This window comes from Phoxinus phoxinus, assembly GCF_949152265.1.
Source record: "Phoxinus phoxinus genome assembly, chromosome: 5".
NCBI classification, from domain to species: domain Eukaryota; kingdom Metazoa; phylum Chordata; class Actinopteri; order Cypriniformes; family Leuciscidae; genus Phoxinus; species Phoxinus phoxinus.
The window spans coordinates 10,140,938-10,159,495 of NC_136880.1; the positions used below are offsets into that span (position 1 = coordinate 10,140,938).

The window sequence follows — 18,558 nt, forward strand, 5'->3', positions numbered from 1 at the left end:
ATCTGCCGTTAGATATGCGTCAGTTTCACTAAACGGCCAAACGCGCTCGCTGGCGCGGACATTTAAGGTGTGGATATTTGCTTCAAGTGATAGTCTTGGTGAGTGAAATTATATTTGTATTATCTTTCTGTATATGTATAAATTTATTTAGATTTTCTGTCTAAAAGTGACCAAAAAGACATTTAACTCCTGCTCACCATCGGTGTCGCCAAACTGCTCCGTCTCCAAAACGTTCGTACGCATGGGTCAGAGTTTGCGTGGAGGTGCGCATATTTTCACGTCAAGTTTTTCTTTATAAATCCCACCTTTTGCGCAGGAACTGGCGTACGCATGTTTTCAGCCCCGTTTTGTGCGTACGCAAGCTTTATAAATGAGGCCCCAGGTAAGGCAATTTGCAACATTTGCAACCACCCTATTAACTATGGCACAAGTGGGAAGATTGCACTCCGGAAACATATGATGCATCCAAAACATATGAAACTGTGGAAGATCCAACAACAGAACATGCACATTGAGATTGCACGAGCTGATAACATCATTGTTGCAACTCCACACAACAACTCGGCAACACCCAGATCAATTCCTCCTCTATGCAACCGTGTTGCTCAGGATCAAGTAAGTGTTTTCTAATTTTGTAGTAACTCTTTTTTTTTTTTACAATGTTTGAAACAGGTGTTTATTAACTTAGACATAACTAGAGGTGGGCTGAACTTAAATAAATCTACCAATTTTCTATCAAAAGCAGCAAATAAAATCGCTTTCAATGGGGATAATACTCAAAAACAAATACTCCTTTAAAATAATGGTTTTGACTACATTATAATCAGTAAAGATGATAAACTAATATCATCATATAAACTAATCATTATTAAAAATGATTTTATTTAGGATGTATGGTGTTTAATCAAATTCTGTTTTTCAGGCACTTGTTCTTGGATTTATTGCTGAGAATTCTCTTCCCCTCTCAGTCACGTCTGGTATTATTAAATTGGCTCAAGAGTTGGCCAAAGATCCAAAAGCACTTGCTGAACTGTCAATGGACAGGACATCAGCATCATACAAGCTTACCCATGGTGTGATGAAGACTATCCTGGATGAAGTACTTGAGGAAATCAGAAGTGTTCCCTTCTCCCTCAATATTGATGAGGCCACAAGTAAGACAAACAAAAGAGTATTAGGTGTGCTTGTTAGCTACTGGTCCGATAAACACGAGAGGATGGTTGTCCAACACCTTGCAGCTGTGGAGCTCATATCTGTAACGGCAGAATCTCTCTTCAGTGCACTGGATGGGCTTTTTGAAAGGATGAATCTCCCATGGGATAATCTGGTGTCAATTCTCATGGACTCCTGTGCTGTTATGAGGGGCTCTAAAAATGGCTTGGAAAAGAAGATCAGAGACTGCCGTGCCCCTCATCTCCTCGACATCGATGGTGACTCATGTCACCATCTTCATAATGCCAGCAAGAAGTTGTGCTGTCCTTTTGAGCGTTGGGTTGAGTCTTTGCTGTCCGACCTGCACACAGACCACAAATGGTCAGCTGACATGAAAGATGGCCTCAGAGAAATTTGCAGTATATTTGGAATCCATTTCTCGCGGCCAGAGTGCTATATTCCACATCGGTGGCTCTCAGTCTTGGATGTCAGTCTGGAAACATTGCGAATGTGGGATGCACTGGTCATGTTTTACTATGCCTTCCTCAGCAATGAAGATAAGTGTACATACAAGGACATTGTCAGTGCCATTCTACAGAAGCGTGAAGTACAGGAAACAGGCAGGGCCCGGATCAAGGAGTTGGGGAACAGGTCCAAGACCTTCACAAACGAGGGGAAGATGAGGAAGGTCAGGATTTGCAAGAAGGTCAGATTTTTTTTTTTTAAAGTAAATATTTATTTATTTATTCAAGGTGCTTGTTAGATGTACATTGCTGTGATTGGTGCAGAGAGAAAATATGTTTCTATGTTTTAGCAGGTGCTATTTGAGGACAAGAAAACCCTCCTTGAGCTCCACTTCTATTCAGCAGTCCTTCCCATGCTGAAACATTACGTCCTGCTTTTTCAGTCCAAGGACCCACAGGTTCATAAACTCCATGATGAGCAGGAGAAACTGGCCAGGGAGTTTTTATCTTGCTTCATCAAGCCAGAAGAATTGATAAACAGCAAAGGAAGGAATCTGTCCGGGCCAAAGATGAAGCTGCTTGACCTGACATCGACAGACGCCCATCTTGCAGCACCTTTTGTTGGCTCTGAGGCCTCATCCCTCCTTGACCAACTAGGGAGGAAACACCCTGTTGTGAAGGCTTTCAAAACTAAGGTATAGGATGGGTTTATTTAGGTAAAACATTGAAACATGTCATCATTAGATGAGAATAGCCTGTGAAAGCGAATTAAACACTTATTTCCAACATGGTCCTCAATATTAGACATGACATAATGACATCATACCATAACAATACACATTTAATTCATTTAAAAGAAAAACACTTCCTAAGCAACTTATCTTGGAGCAGGTTCCACATATACTGTAAGTCTTTACTTGTTTCTTAAACTGTACTCTATTTATCAAAGGTAATCCAAGCCTACACCAGCTGTGCAGGTGACCTTCAAACAAAGCTACCTCTTGACAGTCCAACCCTAAGGACTCTGTCATGCTTGGACCCAGATGCACGAGGAAGCCATCACATTCTTCCTCATCTCCAGAAGTTGCCAAACATGTTTCCAACTGTGAAGCTTAATGAACTGGAGAGAGCTGGATTTCAACATGAAATACACAGGTGTATATAATTGTTGGAATGCCATTTGCACAGATTTTTAATCAATCAGATTTTAAGTCAAATGTTTGATATTTTTCTTGTAATTGTATAATGTAGCCTATTTTGTAAGGAATTATTTTGGCAAATAATGAGCTTAAACTGTTGTTTCCCATTCTAGATATGCAAGTGACATGACACTACCTCAGATGACAGAGGGGGCAAGAGTTGATTTATGGTGGAATGTTGTGAGAGAGACTCAGAGGTACCCAGCACTCTGCAAGCTTGCACTGTCTGCACTATGCCCATTTCATGGTCCACAGGTGGAATCAGCATTCAGTGTAATGTCCAACATCCTGCAAGCCAAAGCTGCCAACCTAAGTGTTGAGACATATGAGTCCTATCAAGTGGTCAAATACAACCTGAAGGCCATGCAGGTGTTGGCCATTCAGCACTACTCCCGGAAGACAAAGGAGAGTCCTGTTAATGTACAGCTGTGCAGAAATGTAAAACTATCGAGCCAAAGGTACAGAGCTCTGCTCAGAAATAAAGAAGAACTGAACAAAAGGCCTTATCACTCTGAGAAGCCCACAGCCAGCAAGAAAATGTCAAAAGATGCCATTGTGGCAGCAGCTGTGAGTGCCAGGCGCAAATTCCAAAAGAAAAGTGTAGAGGCTCTAAAAAAGCTTGCTACAAAGGCTAAAGAGTCATACAAAAATTGAGGCCTTCATCTGACATGAAAGTTTGCATGTTGCACATTTAACTGTTAAGGTTGGGTAAAAATGTAAAACAAAAATAAGTTAATAAATATATTATTTTTGTCATGGTTGTTATAGATAGAGGTGGTGATGGAGCAGTGTTAATAATAAGTTGTATGTTGCTGTAAAATAAAAAATAAAAATGTATTTATTTTTGTTCAAATAAGTTGTTATGGGTCCTGATTCACTATATATCCATATAGATCCGCCCCGGGGGGGGATGGGGGTCTCGGTATATTTTCCTGCTTTTTTGTCCTTAGGCAATCACATGCCTGACAGAGATGTTTGTGAACAACATTGCATGTGCATTTTACAGATTATGAAACCAAAGACAAGAGAAATGTATTTTCTCGATTCTATGCAACAAGCAGCATTTGGACCATACCCTGACACATTCAGGTTATATACATGTTTAGTATGTGTTCAGAGATTACAGTGGTTCTGTTTTAAACTGTAATCTTTTTTTATTTCCCCCATTTTGTTCATGAACTTTTATTTAGTGTTCATTGGAATTTCCAGTGCATAAACAGTTATGCATAAAAAAACCCCACCGATATGACACTTGTTTGCAACGATGGTATATATATATATATAGTAGTTTAATTGACATTAAGGACTAAATGCCTAAACAATCGGGCATCTTTTTTTTTTTTTAAAGGAGCATTGCAAAACTCATTGACAGCCGAGAGTGGACAGAGAAATCTGCGATTACATTTGTAGTGAAACATTTCATTTAAATTCAAACAAAAGTCTATTTCATTACACAAAGTATAATGTGTACTGCTGTGATGGAAATCTGTAAAGATAAATGTATGTACTTGTTTTAATCTTAACTTGTATAGTGGGTGTATAGTTTAATAAACTTGTTTTAAGGTGGGTGGTTACAACTGTGGGATCTACATACTGATGGTAGGTTAAATTTGAATTGTTATTGAAGTTAATTACTGTAAGACGTACCCTGCTCATTTTCTTGCACTTTGTGAATTGTAACAGTACACTCTGTACATGGCTTTGGGGCTCCGATTTGATTTTACAGAGGTATATCATTACCTCATTACATCTTTCAAGTTCATTAAACAGACATCCACAATTATTGTGTGTATATTAAAAAATAATTCAGGATGACATGCCCCTGATCAGGAGGTGGTGGTGTACTCTCATACTGGACAACTTCACTCTGCAAATATATGTAGCTGTTTGCATTTTTCCTAGATTAAACATGATTATATCTATGTACTATATCGACCAGTGTACCTACCTACCTCTTGTCATTTGTTCTTTTAGCGCTCAACCATACAAAAGACAATGTCTTCGGGAAGATTCAGACAAAGCAGGTAATTTATTGTGCAAATACATTCATTAAGAACTAATAATTTTATAATTGTTACAGGTACAAAGTTGTTCAGATATGAAATTTCATAGATTATGTACAAGTACTATATTGTTCACCCAATAGCCATGTTTCCACTGTCACTTCCGGGGCTTGATTGTGCCTCATTGGGCCAACGGCCAGGGGTTTCTGATCCGCTGAATACCTTGGTACAAAGCGGGGCTTAACTAGGGCTTGAGTGGTCATGAGCAAAGGTGGGGTTTATCTGAGTCTGGACAGAGAGTCAGCGCCATGGATAATTTCATATAGAGCTATCAGTTAACTTCAGCATTAAAAACATTTTAGCTCAACTCACTTTCAGACAGCAGCGAGGCCTTGATGCACACTTTTGCTGAGCCCACACTGATGCGAGCTCCGCAGCAGACTTTCCCAACAGTCAAAGCAGCGTTGCGTCGCGAAAGTGCGGTGGGAGGAGGACCTAGGAAGACCACTAATGCTTCGGGTACCATTTGGGACAGGGCCATTATCAGCGGAGACATCTACATTCGCTGACTAAAAGTAAACAGATGTTACTGATTGTTATCAATGCAATCCTGACACAAGATAATTATTATCAATGTATCACTTACTGTTAAACATCAATGCTTGGGTTTTAAAAAACAAAAATTGCAAACAATCGGCTACATGTTTTTTTTTTTTTTTTCTAGTTTCCAACAATTTCTAGGGCTGGTCCAAATACCATTTTTTGAGCTTCGAAGCTTCGGAGAGAGAGGGCTAAACATATTCTTATCTCTAATAAAGGCAGGAATCTCTATATGTCTGTCTGTCCGTTTGCATTTCGATTATTTTGAGAACTGTTCATCCAAACGACTTCACAAGGGAGTGCAGTGTCGTATTTGGTGCAATATAGATAGACAGGATATCGGTTGCGTCTCGCAACACGTTCAGAATTAATACATTTTAATAAACTACAGAACAGTGCGAGCGGGAAGCGGCGCTCCTCACGTGAGCTGAGCTTATATGCTCCAAGAACGGACACTGCACTAGTGATATTAAACACACACACACACACACACACAGGTCTTTTAAAGGTGCCATGTGTAAAAATTGAGGTAAAAATATCCAAAGAATGAGCTACACGCATCAAAAGAATGAGAAGAAATAAGGGCAATGATGTCATTAAAAAAATGTCAAGTTATAGTGCTGCAGAGATATCAACCTTAATTAGCATTAGCATTTCTAGCCACGGCCCGACAGGTGTCGTAATACCAGTTTCGGCCATGGGAGGCGGTATGCGGGGCACATAACCACCAGCCAACCTGCAATACAGGAAACGAATAACTCGCATGGCTTGTGGGCATACTTGAACCTGATGTCTATCGTGTGGAAAGTACAGCCCACTACTTCATTTCAATTCAGGGAAGAGAGCGGAAGGATGGCTGAAGCCTTTGGCAAGAGACCCCTACCATCACCGCGCTCTGAAGCACAAATCAGATAAGAAAAGGACCGCTCGTCACGGTCCGGGCTCGAAAGCGCGGGGGACGGCGAGCGAACTGCAGCGCATAGCCCTGTTTTACAACGTTCAGCACCCATTCTGACACGCCCGGGATCGCTCCCCATGCTTTCGCACGCATAGCTAGGGGCAGAATGGTCTCCGTGTTCTGACCGCCGCACTGCGCGGGTTCGAGAAACTGAAACGGAGGAATCAACACGGCGCGCGCGCCCTCGTTGTCTGAAGAGTGCTGCTCGCTGACGACAGCAGCCGCTGTTTCACATTCAGTGACTCGGTCGCTAAGGACGGAGAACAATTTGTGGCGCGAACAGGTCATTTGTAGCCTACTGTATCTTTCAACAGTGTTCGTGTTTTTTTTACTATAGTAGAGATGATCGGTTCACGTGCGCTGTCTGATGTTTACTGCATCACTCGACATGGAGAGGTTGGGTAAAGTAATAATTACAAGAGCTTCACGGTTATCAGATACAAGCATTCAACGGCCCTGTAGTATATATATATATATAAATAGTTATTTGTGTTTGCGCACGTGATATCAGGAAGCAATGTAACGTTACCTGTAATACACACATGATGGCAATGCGCAAATCGTGTGTGTGTGTGTGTGTGTGTCACAAATCATTATTGTTTCTTCAACTTATTAAAATATCTTACTTTACTGCAACTATCTGTTTCTGCTTCTTTATCATATTTATAGTGTGTGATTTATAAAATACCATATCCTACACCACATATTTTGATATGTGAGGTATACTGCCCCCATCTGGTATGGAATGTGGAGTATGACTTGATTTTTTTTGCCAGACAATTACACATGGCACCTTTAACTTAAGCAATATTTTTAATAAGGTAGTAGTCTTATAATATTTTTCTCACTGACAAAGTAGGGTAGATTTAAATAAATAAAAACGAAATGTAAATAAATAAAAACGAAATTTAAATATAGAAAAACTAAAAACAAATGAACGAACTGGGTCCGTGTATCACCCGATCATTTAATTTCCTATTTGGAATGGAATAACGAGAAATGAAAAAAACAGCTCGTTTATTCGTTTTTTTGTTTAGTTTAAAAAACGTAAAATTAGATTTTGGCTCGATTTTTCATTTTTCGTTTGTGGTTTACAAATGGGTTTATGGGTTCGATATTTCGTCCGCGCATGTGGGCGGCGCTGAAACGTCCCTTTCATCTGATTGGTCAAACCACTCCGCCTTCAGTACGAGCTTTTCTTTCTGTCGGCAGAATAAGAGTCAGTACGAGTGCGGCACTAACATTATTGCACTTTAATAAAATAATGTCTGAAACTACCACTCACTTTAAAGTTACTATGCACAATATTTGAAGCAGAAGTATGTTCCAGCGACCCCATTAATGTGAGCTACAGTAGGCTATGACAGATTATTTTAGAATTATGTATTTCCCATTGATAGTGCAAATAGTTCCGTCTCTTTGGATAAAAGGGAAGTGGAAATAAAAACCAATAATAGGCTGAACTGTAGGCTACTATTATATGTAACACCATTATAGTGTGTAACATTTACCACTACTAATTTACTAATTTTGAAAATTGAATAGAAATAAAGTTTATATTTATGAATGTAAGCATGTAGCCTACTCAGTTCACATGAAAAGAAAGAGAAAGAAAAGAGAGGAGCTAAAATCAGTGAACGTTAATACTGTCAAAATTAGCTGGGTTTGGGATTCATTAAAATCATGTCGGTTGAAGAGCACAGCATACCTTTAAAATGTTATTAGTTTTATTATAAACTAATACTATTTTATTACATTCTGAATTGGTCAATGTTTCTCTGAGTTGTCTTCATTATGTTGACTTGAGAAAGCCATGCAGCATATTTTAAACATTATTATTATTTATTATGAGAAATTGACTCCGCTTAGTGCTTCACTTTAATGCTTCACCAAACTCAGCTCAGACCTCCAGACTGGTCTGACTCGCTTATATCATTTATAACTGTTCAGACATAGTTTCCCAAAAAATCCATTGACTTGCATTATCTGAGCAATGAAGGCCGTAATAGTTAATGCTCTCCACTAGAGGGGGCGACAGGATAATACGTCTTTTCTACTTTCTTTTCCTGTTTGCATCAGTTTAAATGACAAATAAATGCATGAATTTCATTCATAAATAGGCCATATCTGTGTATGAGAACAAGCTTTACACTTCAAGCTGTACAACTAATTAAAACTTGAACCCTACTTCAAAGTTTGCCACTCTAAGATGTTGTTATTCACACTGGTTTTTGTGTTTAAATTTGTCCATCTGGAACTTTTATTTGTCATGAGCTCTATATTTTAAGATATACTAGAAAAAATATGATTCAACAACACAAGCTCTGTTTTTACTCAGCAAATTTTTTTTCCTTTTAAGTAAGCTATACAAGTTGCCATGGCTTGCCATGTTCTGTTTAGGCTATTGTAGTTTGTAATACTTGTTATATGTGCCTAAATTTATATAGGCCTAACACATTTAAACTTCTGTCCGTCTGTCCGGACATTTATGCACAAACATATATGCACAAATAATCTTAAATAACAGTTTAAAAAAAGGTGGTCTGCTATATTTCACAAAGGAAGCGGTCGTTGGCATTATACGAGGACATTCTGAATATTAGCCTATAAAATTAGCTGTCTTAAAAATGCGGATTGATCATTGCAGTTATTCCAGACGCCTCCCGGTGCTATTCGTAGCCTATTGAAATTGTATAGCCTAATTACGGATTATGAACAGATGTTTTACACAACAAGGATATATTCCCATTGGGTTGTTGGGTTTTCATGTTTTATGGGAACCATAATGATTTTATACTGTACAAACTGCGTTATCCCCTAACTCTAACGTAGCTAACAGTTATAGGTCATCTACGGACATCTAATGTTAAGGACATATATGGTACAATTCAGCCTATATGTTGATTTTTATTTCCACTTCCCTTTTATCCAAAGAGACGGAACTAGGCTATTTGCACTGTATTTATCAATGAGAAATACATCATGCTAAAATAATCTGTCATAGCCTACTGTAGCTCACATTAATGGGGTCGCTGGAACATACTTCTGCTTCAAATATTGTGCAACTTAAAAGTGAGTGGTGGTTTCAGACATTAGTTAGTGCCGCACTCGTACTGACTCTTATTCTGCCGACAGAAAGAAAAGCTCGTACTGAAGGCGGAGCGGTTTGACCAATCAGATGAAAGGGGCGTTTCAGCGCCGCCCACATGCGTGGACGAAATATCGAACCCATAAACCCATTTGTAAACCACAAACGAAAAATTAAAAATCGAGCCAAAATAAAAATTTTCGTTTTTTAAACTAAACAAAAAAACTAATAAACGAGCTGTTTTTTTAATTTCTCGTTATTCCATTCCAAATAGGAAATTAAATGATCGGATGATACACGGACCGAACTGTAATAGCCTAAATAAAGAACACGGTAGCAATAACAATTTCAATAACAATTTCAGACATTTCAATTAATGAACAGTTTAAATAAAATAAAATAAATTCCCTTATATAGAACTATATACTGTATACTATATACAAACTGAAAACAGAACAAGGTGATTTAAAATGATTAATGCGATTGCGAAAACAAATTTTAGGCTGGCTAGCGTAATTAGCGCAGCTCACATTTCAATAAACAGAAATAGTTGAAGATTCAAGTAGCCTAAATCACAATCTGGGCCGGGTTTCCCGATAACGATGTATCTTAGCTCTTAAGACCGCTCTCTAAGCGCAAGGTTACGCAGCAATTCCACGTGCGTTTCCCAAAAATGCATTTACCAAGAACGCGTTCTATGTGCTACTTAAGAGTCGGTGTCCATTTGCGAAGTGCTGAAATATAACCTTATTATGGAATCGTATTCTGAACGTTTAACCTAATAATTGTCATCTGTTGTGGATTAGCAATCAAGTCAAGTCTATATAAAGCACCTACCTACAGGCGGAGGCACTGACAAAATGGCTGAACAAAAAAAATCAAGAAAAGATACCTTTCACAAAGATTAAATGAATGTCCTTTTAGATGAGATAGAGCGAAACAAAGATGTTATTTTTAATTTAAAGGACACCATACAAATAAGGAAAAACAAAACATCTGGGAGGACATTGCTACCAAACTAACTGCAACCAGGGGTGTTCAAAGATCAGTGAAGGAGATCCGCAAGAAGTGGCAGGATTTTGCAAGCCTGGCAAAAAGGAAGAGGACTGCAATTAAAAAAGCAGGTGGTGGGACCAATGAGTCCCCCCTTCTCACAGCAGAGGAAGAAAAGGATTTGTCAAGACTTGGCACAAGTGCTTCAGATGGCATTAGTCGGGGTATTGACATCCATAGAGGAGTAGGGATAACTCAACCTGAGCCTGAGTCAGGTCATTCATGCTCAGAGGAACCATCAGTTTCATCTGCCATCTCCCAGCCCCTACCATCTCGTAGTCCTCCAAACAACCCTCCCAGGCCTCAGCCTCCATCTTCAGTGGTCCAGACTGCAGCCACAACTCCTCGGCAGTTTGAGAATGTCTGTAGCTGTAGTCAGGACCTTGTGCAGCTGGAGAGGGAGAAGCTAGATGTCTTAAAATACATTAGGCAATACCTTCAAGAAGCCAATGAGGGGACAACAACTTTCTACAGCAGCTCCTTGAGCTCAAGAAGGTCAAGCAGGCCTTCGAAGAGAGGAGGCTTGCACTAGAGGAGATGAGTTTTGCAAGGCCCTCAATTTCTGTGCCAATTATCTTGCCAGAAGACACAGGTAATGTGATTTATTGTTCAATGAGGATTTATGACGTTTCAGTCATTTCTTGTGCAATGTGAAATGTTTTCTATATGTAGTTATGACTCATCCCACTGTACAATGTCTTTTGCAGGTCGTGGGGAACTGAATAACCCAAATTAATAAAACTATGCAATATTTTTTATTAATAAAGCTAGATGCAATGTTTTTGATGTCCATATGTTTGTTGAACCATGCACACAAGGCCTAAGGCCATATGAAACACTATAATAATAGTTTTGAGTTCTTCCAAGTGTTTCTGAAGTAAATGGCTAATAGTCTTTATTTTCAGACATAAGTGCCCTGAGCACATTCTCCAATTGCCAGACACTGAAGCCACTTTTGATGGCCGAACCGAGCCAAGTCGTACCACGAAGTGGAAAAGCGCCAAAAGTTATCCTAAGAAAATAGAACAAGAAAGAACGTGTTGTATAGGTCACTAACCAAGTTGTGGTTCAAAACCATGCTGGAGTTTCGACATGACTGTTGCGAACGTCACACCGTCTCCAATTGCAGGATCACCTTAAAGGCAAAGGTATAATGGACATTAACGCAAACACAAATATATCCATATCACATTATAGCAGGGATGTCCAATCCTGCGCACTGTCCTGCATAGTTTTGCTCCAACCATGATTAAACACACCTGATCCAACTAATTAAGGCCTTCAGACTCATTAGAAACTTCAAGGTGAGTCTGTTATAGCTTGTTAGAGCTTAACCCTCTGGGGTCTGAGGTGTTTTCTGGGTCCTGGAGGTGTTCTGACATGCTCTAACATTTGCGCTTATTTCTGTTACTTGTGACATTTTCATGGCTAAGGTCTTATTACACTGCATTCAGCACAAACTCTGCTACAATAATATGTCAGCAGCATGTATGTAAAATTTTGTAGTTTTGAGATAACATTTATGCGTAGTTTGTGAAAATGACAATAAAAAAATGTCACTGAAATAAGGTCAAGAAACCCAAACTGATTATTTCTTCACAAGACTTTTGAAAATTGTATCACGTAGCCTAGAATCTTTGCTCCAAAACTATGTGAAAATCATCCTGAATACTCATTCAGATAAGACAATATATTGATTTCAAATTTGTATGACATGTCTTGTGTAAGAAAGCTTTATGCGAGTAGGCGTTAACCACCATGAATATTGAGTGTTTCACACCTGAGAAAGACATAGACCCTCCCATAATGGCCCTATTAGGAGCTCTCAGGCACTATCATTGCATTACCTTGCACAAAGAATGAGGAGACTTAAAAAAGAATGGCTTTTTGATTGTTTGGATTTATTTACAACATAACATAATCCAAAGATACACAACAAATGGCAAAAAAAGCACATTATTTAACACACCTAAAGACAGAGACTTAACCAGTCACACACCTTTGTGCCATTCCTGAAACATAGTACATACCTGTCATTTCCAAGGTGTTTGATTTTTCACTTTACCTCCTCATGCTCATGTTGAAGTCAACAGGACGGGTACCTAAAAAAAAAATATAAAAAACCTGTGAACATGCTGATATCAAGAGAAACTAGGGCTGCATGATTTTGGGAATACATTTTAGATTTGTTCTGGTTAAAATTCCTTTTTTTTAAAATTTACAAAATACACACACACACACACATATATATATATACATATATATTTGTTGTGCCTTGTAGGCCAACCCAGTCTCACGGCAGTTCGTGAAATAGTCACGAAATTTAATCTATTGAATCGTGTTCATGGACACGAATTGCCCCATTTTTTCGTGTCACTCGGCACGACTTTCAATCTAATGTATTTCAATGGGACGTATTTTTCGTGCCTGCACCACGTTTTTCTTTCGAGAGCACAGTATTGTTTTTTCTCAATTGTTATTCATTTTGCAAACTTTAAGAGCTACATTAGGCTACTCTAATCAAGAGATTTTAATCCTCGTTTTTATTGCTTTATATTCGTTAGGCTACTCAACATTAATCTATTTATTCGTGTCCAAGGGCACAAATATCCTTCTTTTTTTTCGTGTCACTCCGCACGACTTTCAATGTATTTCAATGGGACACGTATTTTTCGTGCCTGCACCATGTCTTTCTTCCGAGAGCACACTATTTATTTTTTACAATTGTTATTCATTTTGTAAACTTTAAGGGCTACATTACTCACTCAACATTTAATCAGGAGATTTGAATCCTTGTTGTATTGCTTTCTAATCGGTAGGCTACTCAACACGAATTGATTCGTGTCCTAGGCACGAATTTCCTTCTTTTTTTTTCGTGCCACACAACACGACTTTCAATATAATGTATTTCAATGGGACGTATTTTCCGTGCCTGCACCACGTTTTTCTTTGCAACATAGGCTATGCCGTTTGGTCATTTCCCCCCTCACGTCCAAAGCCGACGTTGAGGGTACCCCCATTCGTCACTTGACAACGGAGAGGGTCGTCCGATAGATTTGAGAAATCCCTCATCTTTGAATTTTGAACTTTAATTATTTAACACTAACTCTTTTTCCTTTCTTTTTTATATAATTTAATACATTAAAATTACATAATTACAGGACGGTATATTTTCTATATGCTTAAAACATTCATTAATTTAGGTGGGATATTTGATCATTTTCGATCACATATTGTAATTTCCCCCTCACGTCCATAACGTTGAGGGTAGATAGCTGAAACCCTTTTCTAATTCGGTAATATCACGATTTTTCCTCTCTTTTTCATATAATTTTGGACTACATTAAAACGACATAATTGCAGGACTGCATATTTTCTATATGCTTAAAACATTCATTAATTTATTGTGGGATATTTTATAATTGTCGATGGTATTTCAATTTGCAATGGTTTATAGTGAGCCTACTTTGTTTTGTTTTTTTGCGCCAAAAAAAAGGAAAAAAAGAATAGCCTACTTTTATAGAACTTTCATCTCAATACTGATTATGAAGTTGTAATAAATTAATTATATAGCCTACTGCAGAAATGTTTATATTACTTTATATGGACATATCCTTTGGCAAAGAGATGGATGCATTCTGGGAAGTGATATGTGTTTAAATGTAATGGCTACATACTCGTGTTTCCTTCACTTGGACATTTGCTGACCCCTTTAAAATTTTGAGCACGGATATAAAATATTAAGACTGTACTTTTTAATTATGATTGATATTTTGGCGCAATATTGTGCAACACGTCACTGTGTGTGCGACCATCGCAGAAACCATTGCCCAGCGCGATTCCACCACGGTAAGTCGCTTACAACAGTCTAATAAGCAAGATGAATTCATAAGCATTATTTACACATCCAAAATTAATAAAATTACGATTTTATAAAAAAAAAACATGTTCTAGTCCTAGATATAGGTTATATATATATATATATATATATATATATATATATATATTAATATTAATAAAAATGAATTTAAAAAAATGTTACGCGACTTTTAACAGTAGCACAGGAAATAGGAACAACGTGATATGTATTTATTTATCCTAAGCATTTATAAGAAAATGGGAATCACTCACTATTAGGGTACACTTTTTAAATCTTATATCAACATAACACTACATAATTAACATTTTCTGTTGTTCTCCCTGCAGATCCTGTAAAACATATCACCTGTCTAACCTATCCGAACCTGATTGTCAAAAACCCAAAGGCACTTTTAAGAGCCAACCTCTATCTCTTCATTTTCTATATCTTACATCCTCTCTGTTCTCACTGTATCTATATTTCTGTCCATCTCTTCAATCTTTATCTATCTCACGGTCTGTATCTATTGCTCTTTCTTTTCTCCCTGTCTGTCTTTGTCTACTTGTCTGTCTTACCCATCTTTGTCAGCCTGTCTGTTTGTATCTGACTGTCTGTCTGTCTGTATCTGACTGTCTGTCTGTCTGTCTGTCTGTATTTGACTGTTTGCTATAATGCCAGGGGGGTCTACAAAAAAGATCTGCCCCTTTTGTCAGGGAATAATATTTTGTGCTCAAAGAATCTGCTCACATTGTAAAAAGGAGCAGCCTCTCAAGCAGCGCCTCAAGAAGAAGCTTCAGAGGTTTGATGAGAAGCGAGAGGAATGGGTGGTTGGTCGTAAGAAAAACCACAACACTGCATCCATCAAGGATGAAGCCACTATCATGGTACGTACAATTTCATACATGACAGTAAACGATCATCTAGGAAGTACATTCAGTGGTACCATTTGTTATTGAGCATGCCAGCGCAAGATCAGAAAGGCATTATTTTTTGCCAATATAGATAAATTTGAATATTTTTTTCCCCAATGATACTTTGTCCTCCCAGAATCATCAGAATCATCATCATTTGTCATCAGAATCAATTTAAAAGTATAATTTAACTATCAACTTTGAAGGCACACGTAATTGTGATTTGTAGTTTTTATTTTAGTGGTGGTAATACAAGCATAAAGTTATCACATCTTCACCGTAATACATCACATACCTAAATGATCTACCAGAGCAAAATTTTAACACACAGCAAATATAATTGAAACTCAGGAATTCTTGAGTTCATAACATATACAGGCATGCATTATGAAGGAATTACAGGTGCAATTTAATAATCAAACTTTCTTATCGAGTGGATGAGAAATAACACATGAACTGCATTCATACTGTAATTTAAATTAATATTCTTAGTTATTTTTTATGTTGTTTTTCTATTACTTTAAACAGCAAACACACAATTTTGTCATTGCAGCTTGAGAAACTCCATGCCATTGGCTACAAACCTGTTCTGCTACTCGGAAAGGAGAACAAAAAAAAAAAGAAATTAAGTGCGAAATATTAACGCCTCGCTGCACACTCTCCACCTTTGCCCAGGACTACCTACAGAAGATAGGTTCATTTTATGAATACCTTTGTGAAGGTGAGATGCATGCACTGTATCTTAAAGTCACAGTTCACAACAAAATATTTTATTAATGTTTAAATCTTAAAGGAATGGCTCACCTCTAAAATTCACCTCTGCTGCTGAATGCTTGTATGATCTTGATTGTATGGTCTCTACCAACACATTTAATGTAGACGCAAATGGGTAGAAAAACATAAAAATTCACACCTGGCAATTGATTATGGGAATTGAAGTAAACTGTTTTAAAACAGTAGTTTCCTGCAACTGCAGATGTAGACATGTAGATTTTAAGTGTATTGAGCCCTGTTTGTATTAATAGCATGCAGCACACTGGTCTACAATGGGATTTGGCACCCAGAGTTAAGTGCATTCAAGCATATACTGTCAACTTTAGAATTATGTTTGGTATGTTTTTGTAGGAGCCATATTTCATTTCTGTTTTCAGCCCACATACAACCATATTTTTTAATGTTTAGGCACACTGACCACAGCATTTTTTGTAGTGACATACTAATTGAACACATTACATTTGCAAAGACCCGTTTTGGTCACTGGGTCAATTAATTAAATGACGATGAATCTATACTCATTGAAACAATATCGAGGACAGTGCTAAAATGTAGATCATTAACGGAAATAACACAGAGAAAAAGAAAACCATCAAATTTTTGCTGGATACACCACAAACTTACACTGCTACTAACTTTGAGGCATAAAGCCCAAAGTTTTTTAGCGCACACAGTCTAGTCTTAACTGAATTGTTTGACCCAGACTGTAAACAAACATTATACTTGTCATTTTTTTCAATAGATATTATGAGCACTCTGGGTTTTATTTTCCTGACTTAAAGATATATTGGTTATCGTCATAGAAAATCAATCAAATATATTACAGATATCTAATACATCCAGTAGACTCTCAATAGTTCTCCTGCAATCAAAAGTGCCTTTTCAAATCTGGTTGGGGAAAATTTGGTACACATTTACCTAACAGTTAAAACAGGTACAGATCAAGCTTATGGTTAACCTCTGTTTTAAATAAGCAAAACACAATACTTGTTAACTTGCACAGGATGGACCCAGGATTCCAGTGGCAATGAGGATCAGCTGATTACTCTGCAGCCTACACCCTGCGAGGCGAGCCCCACGGAGGGGCAAGTGGAGCAGCAGGAATTCACGGAGGGGCAAGTGGAGCAGCCAGAATCCACGGAGGGGCAAGTGGAGCAGCCAGAATCCACGGAGGGGCAAGGTAATTAGAACAAATTTAAAGAGTTACAGTTTATATTTGTAAAGGCCAAAAGTGTTTGACCCATGGGTTACCTTAACTTTACTTGACTTCCAGTGTTTTTCCCCCATAGAGCTTGATGCAGGTCAGGGCTCTTTTCAACGAAATGAACTCAAACACACCATGCTATAACTTTTTTGCTGCTTGATAAAGTAAAACTCACTAGGTGATGATACCAGAGGTGGGTAGTAACGAAGTACATTTACTTCGTTACATTTACTTGAGTATTTTTTGGGGAAAATTGTACTTTTAAGAGTAGATTTAAATGTGGGTACTTTTTACTTTTACTCGAGTACATTTCTAATAAAAAAACGGTACTTTTACTTCGTTACGTTGAGCGACGTTCCTCTCGTTACTTTATTTTAATGCAGTAAGTGTTGTTAAATGCGTAGTTTATTCCAAGCGCGCTGAGTCTTTTTTCTGGGCATGAGCGATGCTCAATTCACAAATGAATCACTCTTTTGAGTCGATTCTGTTCAAAGACTTCATCAAACAAGTGGGCAGATCTGTCTAAATCGGTTCGCGAATCAGTTTGTATGATCTGTTCAGTTTCCTGCACGCACTGAATCGTCTGAAGCGCTTTCAATTCACACTCGACTCGGAGTCGTAACAGGAAGATTTAAGAACATTAAGAGCGTTGGATGAAGTGGCTGTGGACCTACAGTACAGTCAAGTGAAAGCAAATCTGCAAATGCATAATTTTTGCCAGCGATGAAGATCTCTATTATCTTCGTATGCTGAGGACGATATATCCTGTGGGGAACGAATATCGTTCCACAGGACGATATTCGATTTAATTTCATTCAGGTAATACATTTTACAACCAAACAGATTATTACAATATGATAGCACTACTTCAAAGTATGACATTACCCGTTTTTTTGGACATAGGCCTATAACTTTATACAATAAATAAGCTACCATTGTCCACATATGAAATGAACACCCGCCATCCCGCGGTAATGTGTGTATTGCGCAGTGGCGTGCGAACTCAACTTGAAAACGAATGCCTTTGCCTGCCTTAGACACTGTTGACCAGTTTAAACATGCATGCAGAAATATACATTTGATTAGCTACATTTTGGAGAACAGACAGAAGAAGATCCGTCGATGTGCGTTTGATCGTCGTTTGTGTTCAGATGTTCAGTAGCGGTCAGCGCGAGCACATGTGAAGAGTTTGAACTCTTTCTTCTCTGTGTCAATGTTTCCCTTTACATGCCTTTAAATGCAAAACTCTGCAGATTCACTATATTTCGACATTGTCTAATAATCCAACTGTAG

The 18,558-nt window shown here is 38.1% G+C and overlaps 1 long non-coding RNA gene across 1 annotated transcript; it reads left to right on the plus strand.

Moving 5' to 3' along the window:
- The first annotated feature begins 14,011 nt into the window (after positions 1-14,011).
- On the plus strand, positions 14,012-17,298 carry LOC306998819. The gene is made up of 4 exons (XR_013797670.1): positions 14,012-14,366; positions 14,724-15,260; positions 15,841-16,008; positions 17,065-17,298. It is a non-coding gene; the product is annotated as an uncharacterized lncRNA (long non-coding RNA).
- Positions 17,299-18,558: the final 1,260 nt, after the last annotated feature.